General features: G+C 48.7%; 1 long non-coding RNA gene across 1 annotated transcript; it reads left to right on the top strand.

Annotated features, from left to right (window-relative positions):
• Positions 1 to 461: 461 nt before the first annotated feature.
• On the top strand, positions 462 to 5,231 carry LOC309529662. Its single transcript, XR_014218264.1, has 3 exons — positions 462 to 589; positions 3,277 to 3,524; positions 5,055 to 5,231. It is a non-coding gene; the product is annotated as an uncharacterized lncRNA (long non-coding RNA).
• The last annotated feature ends 10,118 nt before the right edge of the window (positions 5,232 to 15,349 follow it).

Raw genomic sequence — 15,349 nt, 5'->3', positions numbered from 1 at the left:
TTCTATGCTGGATAGTCTGATAGGACCAATGCCTAAAGCCAATACCGCTCTTACCTGTAACCAATAAAGTTGTGGCCATTTTTCGCCCATTGACCTAAAATTCTGGTGTCCTGTGTCTTTATTTACTCCAACTTGGGGGGGGGGAATTGCCACGCAATAGCAGTGATCATTAGTTCAAGATTGGAGCCAGTAGGCTGGCAAGTACCCTGCTGCTGTGGAATCACAAGTGGGGAGGACACAAGCTGTGAGCTTCCAATCAAACATACACATATGCACATACAAATATAGATCAGCCATATATTAGCTCTCGGTGAAACCTGACATTCAAGAGCCTAGCAGAGGCTCAACATTCACTAGCTCAACATTCCTCCCCATCTCCTTCCTCACTGGCCTAACTGCTCTACAAGGGTCACCTGCCCAAGATTCCAATTCGCTTGGCAACAGTTCCCGAGGCTGCCAGGAACACTTCACCCACACTCCATACAATTACATACATTCCCTGCTTCCCCCAGGCAGCCGGATTATGAAAGATATTATAACAACAGCAGGACTCCTAAAAAAACACAGGAAAACCACTTCTATAAAGAGGGTGAGAAAGTGGCCTTGGCAGTAGCAACACAGACTTCTTTCTTAGTAAAATAATAATAATAATAATAATAATAATAATAATAATAATAATAATATAATTTATTTATACCCCGACCATCTGACTGGGTTTCCTCAGCCACTCTGGGTGGCTTCCAACAAAGTATTAAGATACAGTGGTCTGTTTAACATTAAAAGCTTCCCTAAACAAGGCTGCCTTCAGATGTCTTCTAAAACTCTGGTAGTTGTTGTTCTCTTTGACATCTGGTGGGAGGGCATTCCACAGGGCAGGCACCACTACCAAGAAGGCCCTCTGCCTGGTTCCCTGTAACTTGGCTTCTCACAGTGAGGCCCTTAGAGCTGGACCTCAGTGTCCGGGCTGAACGATGGAGGTGGAGACGCTCCTTCAGATAGAATCATAGAATCATAGAATCATAGAGTTGGAAGAGACCACAAGGGCCATCGAGTCCAACCCCCTGCCAAGCAGGAAACACCATCAGAGCACTCCTGACATATGGTTGTCAAGCCTCTGCTTAAAGACCTCCAAAGCAGGAGACTCCACCACACTCCTTGGCAGCAAATTCCACTGTCGAACAGCTCTTACTGTCAGGAAGTTCTTCCTAATGTTTAGGTGGAATCTTCTTTCTTGTAGTTTGGATCCATTGCTCCGTGTCCGCTTCTCCGGAGCAGCAGAAAACAACCTTTCTCCCTCCTCTATGTGACATCCTTTTATATATTTGAACATGGCTATCATATCACCCCTTAACCTCCTCTTCTCCAGGCTAAACATGCCCAGCTCCCTTAGCCGTTCCTCATAAGGCATCGTTTCCAGGCCTTTGACCATTTTGGTTGCCCTCCTCTGGACACGTTCCAGTTTGTCAGTGTCCTTCTTGAATTGTGGTGCCCAGAACTGGACACAGTACTCCAGGTGTGGTCTGACCAGAGCAGAATACAGTGGCACTATTACTTCCCTTGATCTAGATGCTGTACTCCTATTGATGCAGCCTAGAATTGCATTGGCTTTTTTAGCTGCCGCGTCACACTGTTGGCTCATGTCAAGTTTGTGGTCAACCAAGACTCCTAGATCCTTTTCACATGTACTGCTCTCAAGCCAGGTGTCACCCATCTTGTATTTGTGCCTCTCATCCAGATATACTGGACCGAGGCTGTTTAGGGCTTTAAAGGTCAGCACCAACACTTTGAATGGTGCTCGGAAACATACTGGTAGCCAATGTAGATCTTTGCCTCAGTGAAATGAAGCATTGCCTCAGCGTTGGAGATGCAACAGGAACAGTCAGGGAACTTTTATTGGATTACAACCCAGTGGAAGGCAGGCGATTCCTTACAAGGCAGCCCCGTATCAGGAAGCTTTTAATCTCTGATGTATCGTGTGTGTTTTATATTCTCTTGGAAGCCACCCAGAGTGACTGGAGCAGCTTAGTCAGTTGGAAGAGGTGCAAGTATCACCACCACCACCACCTTCATCATCATATCGAGGGGGCAGGGGCAGAGAAGGAAATTTGCACATTATCCCCAGGGAGAGCTCAATGATGAGAATGGTCTGAGTCCTCCTATACTAGGAGCCTGGAACAGGTGAATCTATCTGCAGGAAAGATGAGCTTTTGGTACTCTAGGAGCATTCAGAAGTTGGTTGCTCTCAAATGTATAATGAATATGGCTTAACCTGATGGTTCGTACACCCAAACCCCTGGAAGACAGACAGATTTTTTTCCCATCCTAGGCATGGGGGCCTGTTTCACAACAGCCTTCCCTGTTTTAGTCAAAGCATTCTGCTCAGTTGTTTACGAAAGGGTCATAAAACCCAATTTACAAAGCGCCAAATCCTGAAGACTTCATTATGTTAATGCACAATGTTCAGTATTTCCTTGCTTTGTTATTCCGTGGCTCCTTGAGGAGAAACTGCCATGGCAGTGACAGGCTTTGGGCTTTCATATTTCAGCGGTGTCATGTGCGATAACAAAATTCAGCTCCCACTTGCCTCCCACCTCTAAATCATTGTTGCAGCACCCCTTGTGGTGCCTTCTCAGCTTGGTGCCCAGTGTGGGCAAACCAGCTGCGCTCCTCTAAATTTGCATCTGCCAAAGGTTATTTATGTATGTAACAACTGCGCCCCATGTTTTGTTAACCCCAAAATAAACAAGGTCCCAACCAAAGAAGATTGGCAACTTAAATTGACATAATATGCACGACTTGCAGACTTAACATATAGAATAAGAGAACAAGAAGAGCATACGTTTAAAGAAGATTGGAAAACATTTATTGAGTATATGGAAAATAACTGTGTACAGCTGAAATTGCTGGCAGCATTAAGATAAATTCAACAGTGTAAATAATCTTTGGAGGATGTAATAACGGAAAACCGATTGGTATAGTTTTTGTAAAATATGCAGTGATGTAAGATATGCAAAATGAGAAAGAGAAGAAGGGAAATCATTGATATTTTAAGTATGTGAAATGTTTATCTGAAATTGTAATACAGAAAATTTAATAAAAAGTATATTAAAAAATAAATAAATTTGCATCTGCCATGAACCACAATACCAAAAGCTGCAAATTTTATATTGACTTCAACGTTTAAAGTAATCAATGCCACTGAAACCTTGAACTCTGAATAAATTTCATGGTTAATATCAACAACTTATTTTCCTCTTTTCTTTCCTTGATGAATAGTTCCTGTCATCACGAGCATCGCAACCAGATCACTCATGCACAGAGCTTACCTGTCAGTATATCACAAAAACCTACAAATAGGTGGACATTCAACCTTCCAGGAGGCACAGAACTATCATCAGAGTATTTTGCTTCAGTAGTCTGCTCTTGCTGCTCAACTTGAGATCCAAGTCAAGTTTCAACAATGGGTTTGCGCTGGCTGTTCATGGTTGCCCTTCTGTTTTCTGAGATGCTTCTGTCTTCTGCAGGTAAGACATGCATTGAAGTTAAAAACATCCAGACAGAAATGACAGAAGAATGAAATGGGGTTGTCATGTTCTGTGACTTTGCCCCCCTGCAGCCTGACAAATTATTAATGGAAAGGGTATTGAGTGTGATGGAGATGAAGGAGATGCTGGCTTTGTTTACAAGCCACAGAGAAAGAGGAGGAAGGTGAATGGAGTGAAAAGGAAAGAGAGAAGCAGAAAGATATCTCTAGGGAAGAGGGTAAGAATGGAGACTGTCCCAGATTCTGCCCTATGATGAACAGGGGTCCTTAGGTCTAAAAGTTGGGACAATGAGCAGCTCTAAGCCCTGTCCTCTGCTGCAAGGGGAATCTGAGAATGCTCTGAGCGTTGTAATCACTGTGCCCCATAGGTTGCTTTCTACTCACGCAATCTCATGTCCTCCATCCAGGCCCATAAGTTTATGAGCAAGAACAGCCAAGGAGGCTTATAGGGAAGAATCCCAAGGACTTGACAGAGAGGCTCAGTGGACTATACTGTCAGTTTGCATTTCTTAGTGCAGGAAGTATTGATCTGATCTTTCCTGTTCTACTTAATTCAAGAGGGTTCTGGAAACTTCTGGAAGCTTCTCTGTGCGAAAGAAACAAGCAGAAGGTTCATGTTGTTTGGGTTATTCCTTCAGAGAAGCTGAGTACAGCTGGTTTGAACTGGTTCTCTTATCTCTTCTGCAGAGGTCCATGCTGGCTATAAAAGTAAGGCCAGAAGGAGCCTGAGTTTCACTCTTTCTATCTCTTTTCCTTCTGGTGTGGTGTTCTATACATAGTGTGCTTCGCGTTAAGGTTTAGACTTATTATAAGTTATTGTAAGCTTAAGTTAAGTATGTTGCAACTGGATTTCTTATGGACGGTGCCAATCCTGAATGTATTGGATATGTGACCATTATGCTCATTTGCTTTCAGTAACAGTAAAGCTCTGCTGGATGAAATAGAATAGCCTCTGGTCTATTTTTTGGGAATCCTGCAACGTGTTTAAGTTGTTACTCTGCTAACTATACATTGGAATCTATTCTGGCTCAATACGGAGTAAATTTCAGTGACATATACTTGAATCCTGGGCCTACGTTTCGCCACCCCTGCATTAATAAAAAAAACCCTCCTTTCATCGAACTAGATGAAGCCAATCAGAAACTTCTCCACTTCCTACCATTGTCCACTAGTCCCTTGTTAATATGTTTCCCCATCACCTCTTATGAAATCCAATGCTAAGAGCAGTGCTTGGGGGGTGTGTGTGTGCAGGGGTACGCATACCCCTAAACATTTTGTGAATCTTTGTACTTTTGTCCATTTACTGTATTTATTTCCCCCGATTTGAACTATAAAAGGGTGATTTTCTTGAGTCAAAATGAGAGTGCCCCCAAACATTTTATATATATATATATATATATATGGCACTGGCCAATAGTATTTCCATTTCGGAGGGAGTTATGGAGGGAGTCATAGAGCGACTTATATTTATTTCCTTCGCCTCTCATGCAATTCTTCTTCTTTTGTATAGGAAAGGATTATATAATTAAAGGTAAAGAAGCATGTATCAAGGAAGGAGGTCATTGCGCTGGAGAATTCTGTCCTTCAGGTCACACGGAATTAAAGTTATGCTACGACAATGTACCTTGTTGCATACCCTCTTAAGAGCAAGTCAGGATGGAATGGAAATAAAAAGTCCAGTTTAATGCCTTCCTAATTGTGCTGGCTGTGAATGAATGTGTCATGCCATTGGCCCCTCCAGCTCAGCCTTGTCTCCATTGTCATTCTTCTCTACCTCCTTTTGCTCTACTTCCTCACTCTCATTTTTAATAATTAGTATTTAACAATATTATTTTTTTAAACAAATTACCCAAGAATCACACCGAATAACAAACTATATACACTTTTTAAGTACCCATAACATTAACATTCACTGTATTCATATACAGTGGGCAAACCAGCTGCGCTCCTCTAAATTTGCATCTGCCAAAGGTTATTTATGTATGTAACAACTGTGCCCCGTGTTTTGTTAACCCAAAAATGAACAAGGTCCCAACCAAAGAAGACTGGCAACTTAAGTTGACAGAATATGCACAGCTTGCAGACTTAACATATAGAATAGAGAACAAGAAGAGCATATGTTTAAAGAAGATTGGAAAATGTTTATTGAGCATATAGAAAATAACTGTGTACAGCTGAAATTGCTGGCAACATTAAGATAAATTCAACAGTGTAAATAATCTTTGATGGATGTAATAACGGAAAACTGATTGGTATAGTTTTTCTAAAACATGCAGTGATGTAACATATGCAAAATGAACCGTGGAAAGAGAAGAAGGGAAATCATTGATATTTTAAGTATGTGAAATGTTTAACTGAAATTGTAATACAGAAAATTTAATAAAAATTATATTAAATATTGTCAGAGCTGCTACCAGGTCCCAGCTCACATAGGACCACGCCACACAGCGTCCACTTTAAAAGAGTCTTTATTGAGTTACAGGTTTCATTTCCGAACTGCAGCGTGCAGCTCTACACCTTCTGCTCTAGGTCGGCGAAGACCCGTCTGAGTCCCCGCCTCTTGCACACCAGCTTAATACCCTAGCCTTGCTCCACCTCCTTCGCCTCTCCCTACGTCTCTGGGTCCTTCTGCCCCCCTGGGCCTCCTCCCTTCTACTCTCCTCTGACGCTGACCCCCCTGATCCTTCTGCCTCCTTGCGGCGGGCTTTAGGACCTGGTTCACTCTCCGGGCTGCTTACTGCTCCAGCTTCCGCTGCATTTGAACTTGGCGCGCGCGCCCAACTCTCTACTTTCCTCTTAACCGTTGCCTCGCTCTCTGAGGAGGGCGTGACCACCCCTGACTCGTGCCCTCCCTCCTGCTGACAGCCTCCGGAACCCGATGCCTGGCTACCTTCCTCCCTGCTGCTCTCAGTCTTGAGCGTGGGTCCCGACTTCCAGCTGCTGCCGCCCTCAGTTATGAGCGTGGGTCCCGACTTCCAGCTGCTGCTCTCTGAATCTCCTCTGTTCCCTTCCTCCTGGGGTGTCCCCCCGGATCCCCCCCTTGCTCTGCTCACTGGGGCTCCCTTTTGGGAGTCCTCTGACTCACTGCTTAGGCTTGGAGATCTCGGGTCGTCATCATCACTCATTCTCCCTTCGGCTTCCTCCCCCTCGCTCTCTGTTTCCACCCTTCTCTGCGTCTCTGCTTCTGAACCCCTGACATCCATCCCCCCCTCGAAGCCCCCCCTTCCCCCCTCCCCGCTGTCAGGTGTGGGTGCTGGGCGCTCCATCATCATGGGAGGGAATGCTGGATACAGGTCGCTCCCCTTGGGTGGCCGCCAACTGAAGACCTCCGAGTCTTCCCCCTCGCGGTCGTCGACGTTGACTTGTTGCTCTTCCATCTCTGTACCGCCGTGCTCGAACCCGAGGTCCTCCCCGAACACGTCCATGTCAGTCTCTGCGTCGGTCGCTCGACCTGGCATCTCCAGCCACTTCCTGCGCCATCGCTCCTCTGGTCGATCGTCCCACCAATACGAGTTGCCTGATGCCGAACCTGCCGGTGAACCTTCTGGTGAACGGGTGCTCCGTGCGGGTTCCCCTTCTGAGTCGAATCCATGGAACGTGCTGGAAGAAAGTGTGGGTGTGAACAACCAGTCGTCGAAGAAGCTCGCTGGCATGGGTTTGTGTGGGAAGAGGGCATGAAACTCGTCCTTGAGCAGGGGTTCCTCCAAAGCGTAGTCTGGTACCCAGCTATTGGCGCTGGCCCGGGTGCCCTCTCTGGCTAAGAGGTATTCGACTCCCTCTTCCCCCCATCTGGAGTCCAAAATCTCCGTGACCTCGTTGATGTGGTCCTGGTGCTTCACCTCCCGCGTCTCCGTCCGTTCCCGGAGCGGACTTGGCGCCGTCCCTGGCTCCTGGAACCTGTGAGGTGCTTTGTAGGGAGTGAGCACCGACCTGTGGAACACCGGATGCATTCTGGAACCCTCCGGCAGCGCCAGTCGGAAGGCTACCGGGTTGATCTGCGCTTCGACTTGGTACGGACCGATCTGCTTGTGCCCCAACTTCTTCTTGGCAAGCGACCTGGTCGGCACTGCGTGGGCTGCCAACCAGACCCAGTCTCCCACTCGGATCACTTCGCCAACCCGCCTGTGCTTGTCAGCTTGCACCTTGTAGGCGTGCTTAGCTAGCTCCAGCTGCCGTCTGAGTTGATCGTGGACCGCCTGCAGCTCTGACGCGAACGCGTCCGCCGTCTGTGGTTCTCCTTCCCCCACTCTCTCCAGTCCCGGGAAGGTTCTGGGATTCCTCCCATTGTTGGCAAAGAACGGCGTCACTCCTGTGGACACGTGCTTCGTGTTGTTGTAAGCGAACTCGGCTAGCGGCAGGTAATCCACCCACGTCGCAGGCTGTTGATTGGCATAGCATCTCAGGTACTGCTGCATGATGGCATTGACCCTCTCTGCTTGCCCGTTGGTCTGCGGGTGTCTTGCTGATGCCAGATTGACCTTGACATTTAGAAAACCCATCAGCTTCTGCCAGAAAGACGAGATGAACTGGCGTCCGCGGTCGGACAGGATAGACCGTGGCAGGCCATGCACTTTGAACACGTGATCTATGAACAGTTTGGCGGTTTGTTCCGCCGTGGCCACCTTCGCACACGGAATGAAATGTGCCATCTTGGTGAACAAGTCCACCACCACTAGCACAGCTGTCTTGCCTCTCGAGCTGGGTAAATCCGTCACAAAGTCCAGGGCCACCCTCTCCCACGGTTCAAACGGTGTTTGCAGCGGTTCTAACAGTCCCGCCGGTGGTCTGTGTACCGGCTTGGCCCTCTGGCAGGTGTCGCACCTCGCGACGTAGTCCGCGACCTCTCCTCTCAGCCTGGGCCACCAGAAGTCTCTCGCGACTAATTCCATCGTTTTCTCTGTGCCAAAGTGACCGGCCGTGGGTGCGTCGTGCAACTGTTGCAGTACCTTGGCGCGAAGGTCGTCTCCTGGTACATAGACAGCCCCTTTGCGTAGGAGCAAGCCGTCCCGCACCTGGAACTCGTCCGTGGTAGCCGTGCCTCTGAGCAGTTCCGCCATCTTGTCTTGCGCGAATGAGTCGTCCCGCAATGCACGTCGCACCGCATCCAGGTCTACTGTAGCTGAGGCACACGCCCACGCCGTCGGTGCGAAGATGTGCATGGCCGCCGCTGGCGTCACCTCTTCTAGGTATTGCGGTTTTCGGGACAGTGCATCCGCCATGATGTTGGTGTCGCCTGGGACGTACTCTATTCGGAAATTGAAGTCAGCAAAGAACTCCGCCCAACGTATCTGCCTCTGGTTCAGGAACTGAGCCGTGCGCCAGTGCTCCAGATTCTTGTGGTCCGTGCAGACCTGCACCGTGTGCTTGGCGCCGATTAGGAAGTGCCTCCACGCCTTGAAAGCTGCATGAATGGCCAGCAACTCCCTGTCCCAGATGGTGTAGTTCTGCTCCGACTTGCTGAGCTTTCTGGAGTAGAACGCTCCCGGCCGCCACACCCCCTGCGGGTCTCGCTGCAGCAGGACAGCTCCCACGGCTCTGTCTGACGCGTCTGTCTCTACCCTCAACGGCTTACTGGGGTCGATATGCAGCAGTTGCTTCTCCGATGCGAAGAGATGCTTGAGCGCTTGAAAGGACTGTTCCGCCTGCTCCGTCCAGATGAATTTCTTTTTTTTTGGAGCTGAGCGTGTCCGTAATTGCTGCCGTCTGCATCGCGAACCCCTTGATAAACTTGCGATAGAAGTTGGCGAAGCCGACAAACCGCTGGACCTCCTTCCGGTTGCGCGGGCTTTTCCAATCCAATACCGCACGAACCTTGGTGCTGTCCATGGCTATCCCCTTGTCCGACAACTTGTATCCCAGGAAATCCACCTCCGTCGTGTCGAACTGGCACTTCTCCAGCTTGGCGTACAGTCTATGTTGTTGCAACCTGCTGAGCACCTCCCTCACGTCTCGGTCGTGAGCTTGCTGCGAGTCAGAGAAAATCAGGATGTCATCCAGGAAGCAGACGCATGTCTTGTAGAGGAGTCCCTCCAACACGTGATGCATAAAAGCTTGAAAACAGTGAGAGCCATTTTGTAATCCAAAGGGCATAACTCTGTATTCGTAGGTGCCCAGCGGTGTGAACATGGCCGTCTTCCACTCATCGCCCTCCCGCATGCGGATGAGATTGTACGCCCCTCGCAGGTCCAACTTGGTGAACACGCGTCCCTTGCGCACCGTCGCGAGGAGGTCGTCAATCCTGGGCATGGGGTAATCAGACGGTTTGGTCATCTGGTTCAAAAGGCGGTAGTCCACAACTAGTCTTTTTTGGGGCGTGTCTTTCTTTTTCACGAAGAAAACGGGACTGCCCCCCACTGCCTTGGACTCTCTGATGAAGCCACGCTCCAGATTATGCTCGATGAACTGTTTGAGTTCCTGCATTTCATCTTCAGACATGGAGTATAGCCGCCCCTTCGGCAGCGTCGCCCCCGGTAGGAGGTCAATCCTGCAGTCATATGGCCGGTGAGGGGGTAGCTTGTCCGCCTCCTTCTCGCAGAAGACCTCCAAAAAGCTCGCGTATTTGTGGGGGACCGCTTGCAACGTTCCCAACTGCAGTTGTGATTCCTCCTCCTCTCCCTCCCGTCGGGGCAGGATGCAGTGTTCTGCGCAATAAGAGGAGCCAAAGATCAGTTGTCTCTGGTACCAAGCCAGTGTCGGACTGTGCCTGTCCAGCCAACTCATGCCCAACACAATGGGCGTGTCCGACAGTTGGGTGACATTAAAACTGATGACTTCCCTGTGGTTGCCAAGGCGCATCACCATCGGTGGCGTCTGCTTCACCACCTGCCCCCCTAGCAACTCTCTGCCATCCACTGTGACGACTTGCAGGGGCAGAGTGGCAGGCAATAGCTGTATAGCGTGCTGCTCCACAAAGCTCTGCGCTATAAAGTCTGCGTTGCTTCCAGAATCCACAGAAAGCGGCACTTCGATAGTGACGCCGTCGGGTAGCTGGAGAGATGCTGTGAGCTGCACTACTGGTTTGGGTGGGAGGGGATCCGTGGGTTGCAAGATTGCTGGGGACTGCTTCACAGATGCGTCTGGCTGGGCCCCAGTGCCTCCGTCTCCAGCCAGACATCGTCGTTTCCCTGCTGTGGTTCTCCTTGCTGCGTTGCTGCAGTCACCATTGCTGAGGCTGCAGTGTGCTTGTGGAGCCTCCGGGGACACTCCTTCGCCAAATGGCCTGGATCCTCGCAGATGTAACACTTCCTGTTCCCTCTAGGAGGCTTCGCTTTCACTGCTGCCGGTGCTAGGGCTCTGGCTGCTGACTGAGCCCTTGCACCTCCAACCTCCATCGGTTCCCCTCCCCCTCCTGGCGGAGGTGTGGATTGCGCACGCGCTGCTTCCCTCGGAACGAAAGAGAAACTTCTCGCTGCTTCGCGCCCTCCACGTCCTTCATCTCTGCACCATGGACGTTCTTCCAGCCTCACCCCCACAGTCAGCGCCCTTTGGACCACCTCCTGCGTGCTTCGGGGCCTCTCCCCCCTTGCAATTTCATCCTTAACCGCAGAACTTAGACCCTCCCAGAAGAGGTCTCTGACAGGGGGCGAATCCCGATCCCATTCTAAAGCACTGACCAGCGCAAAAAATCGGGCGTGATACTGCCGGACGCTCGCCCTCCCTTGTTTTAGTCCATGAATCTCCCGTCTGGCAAGATCCACATCAATAGTAGACAAAAAACACGCATCCATCGCTTTGATAAAGGCATCTGCATTCTGAAGCGCCGGATCTTTATCCCTCCACAAATTGCGCAGCCAGGCTTTGGCATCCCCATGCAAATGGGACAATATGAACCCCACCTTCTCTTCCTCATCTCTAAAGTCTTTTGCCAGCAGTTGCAGTGCGCACATTACGTCTGCTCTAAAATTAGGGTACTGTTGCAAAGTCCCATCGAAGTGAGCCACAAGCCCTCCTGCTCTCCGTGCCAATCCCACGCCCTCCGGTCTGGGTCCCGGTTGCCCTTGCTTAACAAGCATTTCAAACCTGGCGTGTAGGTCTCTGTAGGCGGCTGTAGTCTCCTCCTCCCGTTTCTTGGAAGCCAATACCTCTGAGGACAACTGGGTCACTGCCTCTTGCAGCGCGGAGATCCTCTGTTCTTCCGTCATCTTGCTAACCTTTGTGAGCTCGCTTACAGACACCCCTCTTCCTCCCCTAGCGGCTTCTGCTCCCGCTGCGAGGTTTCAGGTTTCTGAAGCTTTGATGAGACGGGTCTTACTGTCAGAGCTGCTACCAGGTCCCAGCTCACATAGGACCACGCCACACAGCGTCCACTTTAAAAGAGTCTTTATTGAGTTACAGGTTTCATTTCCGAACTGCAGCGTGCAGCTCTACACCTTCTGCTCTAGGTCGGCGAAGACCCGTCTGAGTCCCCGCCTCTTGCACACCAGCTTAATACCCTAGCCTTGCTCCACCTCCTTCGCCTCTCCCTACGTCTCTGGGTCCTTCTGCCCCCCTGGGCCTCCTCCCTTCTACTCTCCTCTGACGCTGACCCCCCTGATCCTTCTGCCTCCTTGCGGCGGGCTTTAGGACCTGGTTCACTCTCCGGGCTGCTTACTGCTCCAGCTTCCGCTGCATTTGAACTTGGCGCGCGCGCCCAACTCTCTACTTTCCTCTTAACCGTTGCCTCGCTCTCTGAGGAGGGCGTGACCACCCCTGACTCGTGCCCTCCCTCCTGCTGACAGCCTCCGGAACCCGATGCCTGGCTACCTTCCTCCCTGCTGCTCTCAGTCTTGAGCGTGGGTCCCGACTTCCAGCTGCTGCCGCCCTCAGTTATGAGCGTGGGTCCCGACTTCCAGCTGCTGCTCTCTGAATCTCCTCTGTTCCCTTCCTCCTGGGGTGTCCCCCCGGATCCCCCCCTTGCTCTGCTCACTGGGGCTCCCTTTTGGGAGTCCTCTGACTCACTGCTTAGGCTTGGAGATCTCGGGTCGTCATCATCACTCATTCTCCCTTCGGCTTCCTCCCCCTCGCTCTCTGTTTCCACCCTTCTCTGCGTCTCTGCTTCTGAACCCCTGACAAATATATAATATAATTATATTAAAAATATAATATACACTTTTTAAGTACCCATAACATTAACATTTACTGTATTCATATACAGTGGTACCTCTGGTAGCAAATGGGATCCGTTCCGGAGCCCCGTTCACAACATGAAAGGAATGCAAACCACGTATGTGTGTCTGTGCACGGGCGGGTTGTGATTCACCGCTTCTGTGCATGCGCGTGACGTCATTTTGCGCATCTGTGCATGCGCGAGCGGCAAAACCCAGAAGTAACCCTTTCCAGTACTTACGGGTCACCGCGGGACGCAACCTGAAAAGATGTAACCTGAAGCTAACGTAACAAGAGGTATGACTGTAATTAGGTGGGCATCCTATCTTGTTGAGCTGTGTAGTGAGTCAGCTGACAAGGTCAAAGACCTCTGTCAGGTCTATGAAGACAGTGTACACAGGGCGTCCTTGTTCTCAACATTTCTCCCACAGCTAACGCAGTGAGAAAATTATGTCGGCTGTTGACCTCTTTGGTTCGGGGCTTCCATCTTGTTTCACCCTGTGGCAGGTAGGAGTCCTGTCACGATACTCTTCAATAAAGACCAAGGCTACTGACTGCTGTTTTGCTAGTATTTGCTAGTTGCTGTATTCCTAGCTGGTGTCCTTGGGTTTTGTCCAAGGGAGCCCTCAGATTCCTCCATTAACAGTCCACAGACAGCTTTCCAGGTCATGTGGCCAGCAGGACTAAACCGCTACTGGTGCAACGGGACACTGTGATGGAAGCCAGAGCACACGGAAACACCATTTACCTTCCTGCCACAGCAGTACCTATTTATCTATTTGCACTGGCATGCTTTTGAACTGCTAGGTTGGCAGGAGCTGGGACAGAGCAACGGGAGCCCACTCCATTATGGGGATTCGAACCTCTGACCTTCTGATTGGCATCCCATGGCTCAATGGTTCAAACCGCAGTGCCACCCGCGTCCAACTACCTTTTAGCAAGTGACTGTAATCTGTTGAGAACTACACGGACGAAGGTTTTCCCCAGAGTACTCAGCAGGGAGATCCCACAGTAGTTGTTACAGTCCAGCGGTCACCTTTGTTCTTGTAGAGGATCACAATCCTGGAGTCGTGCATGTCTTGTGGCACAGATCCTTATTCCTAACACTGCAAGAGGAGGTCACGGCGGTGTGTAATGAGGGAGGAACCGAAACTGATGAACTGCATTGTGTAGTAAATAAAATACACAGAGTCAGAGGTTCATCAGTAAAAGAGAAACTTTTACTAAATGCAAATACTTTGTTACAAAAAAAATATTCAGAGAAAAAGAACTTCAGACATGCAAGGTACAAATGAAAGTAAGAGAGAGACAGAGAAAGAATGACCAGCATGCTTTATTAGCGTGACCTTGAGATAGTCAAAACAATATTTCCGAAAGAAATGAACCTTCTAGAATCTTCCAGCTTTTTCCAGTATCTGACCTCAAAGATTTTAGCCATGACAGAAACCACCTCTCAGCATTTCTGTTGGGAATTTTCAAGAAACACGAGTAAAGTTCATGACGTTATTCATGCAGAGTTCTGGATTCAATAACGTTTCTTGTTTCTGTTGGTTATTTGTCATTGGTTTATTTTGCTTTTGTTTTATTATGTATTTTGTGTTTTCATTTTGTATTTTAATGTTGTGAACCACCCTGTTATCTTCAGATAAAATGGTGGTACATAAATTTAATAAATGTATTAACAAAATTATATCGGTGATGTGGTCCATGACTACTACGGCTCAAGGAGACACAGTATACCGTACCAAATCAAGGAAGTGCTGATCAGTGCATTAGCATGATGAAATATTCAATAAGTGCTATAGAACCACTGAGCTATGAGTGTACATCATGCTTATCTGAAGAATAATGTGCAACATATAGGGAATTAACTTTTTTGGGTTCCTCTTGGTGAATAGATTTTGTCATCATGTCTTTCATGCCAGTTCATCCATGCAGAGGGCTTACGTGTCAGTATATCACAAATCCCTATAAATAGTTGGGCATTCAGAAGACACAGAACTCCCACCAGAGCATTCTGTTTCACTAATCTGCTCTTGCTGCTCAACTTTGGATTATATAAGTGATGTGGTCCATGTCTACTACTGCTCAAGGAGACACAGTATACAGTACCAAATCAAGGAACTGCTGATCAGTGCATTAACATTCAGCATTCTGTGGGCTGTAAATTCAATTTCAGACCCTTTGCTTGGCAACTGAGTGGAATAATTAGGGAGGCTGCTGTCATATACAGGTCCACATGCCCTGGGTGCAGAAGTTCACTACTGAGGCAGAATACTTTGATTAATGTTCTGTGTCTTCTGGAAGGCTGAATGCTGATCTACTGATGGGGTTTTGTAATGTACTGACATCTAAGCCCTATGAATGGATGATTCAAACGTACTGCTCGTGATGACATAAACTTAATCAAGGAGACAAAAAAAGTTAATTGCCATATATTCTGTATTTTATTCATTGGGAAGACATAATGTTCAAGGAGCAGACAGTAATGTCCATGGCATTCTCCATTATATTTATTCAGGGTTCTAGGGTCCAATAGCATCTATTGTTTTAAAAGTTTCTGCCTATATGTTGTTTCCTGCTTCAAGCACAGCAGTCCATGCCTACTATCCCTCAAGGAGACACAGTGAACCAAAGCAAGGAAATAATGATTTGACTAAATGCAATGTAGTTTCTTCTTGTTATGAAATCTCCCCCAGTTGCATTCAACCATATTGTGGA

This window comes from Podarcis vaucheri, assembly GCF_965113315.1.
Source record: "Podarcis vaucheri genome assembly, chromosome: 3".
NCBI classification, from domain to species: Eukaryota; Metazoa; Chordata; class Lepidosauria; order Squamata; family Lacertidae; genus Podarcis; species Podarcis vaucheri.
Note: the sequence above shows the minus strand (reverse complement) of the source record. Positions and strands in the feature narration are given on the sequence as shown.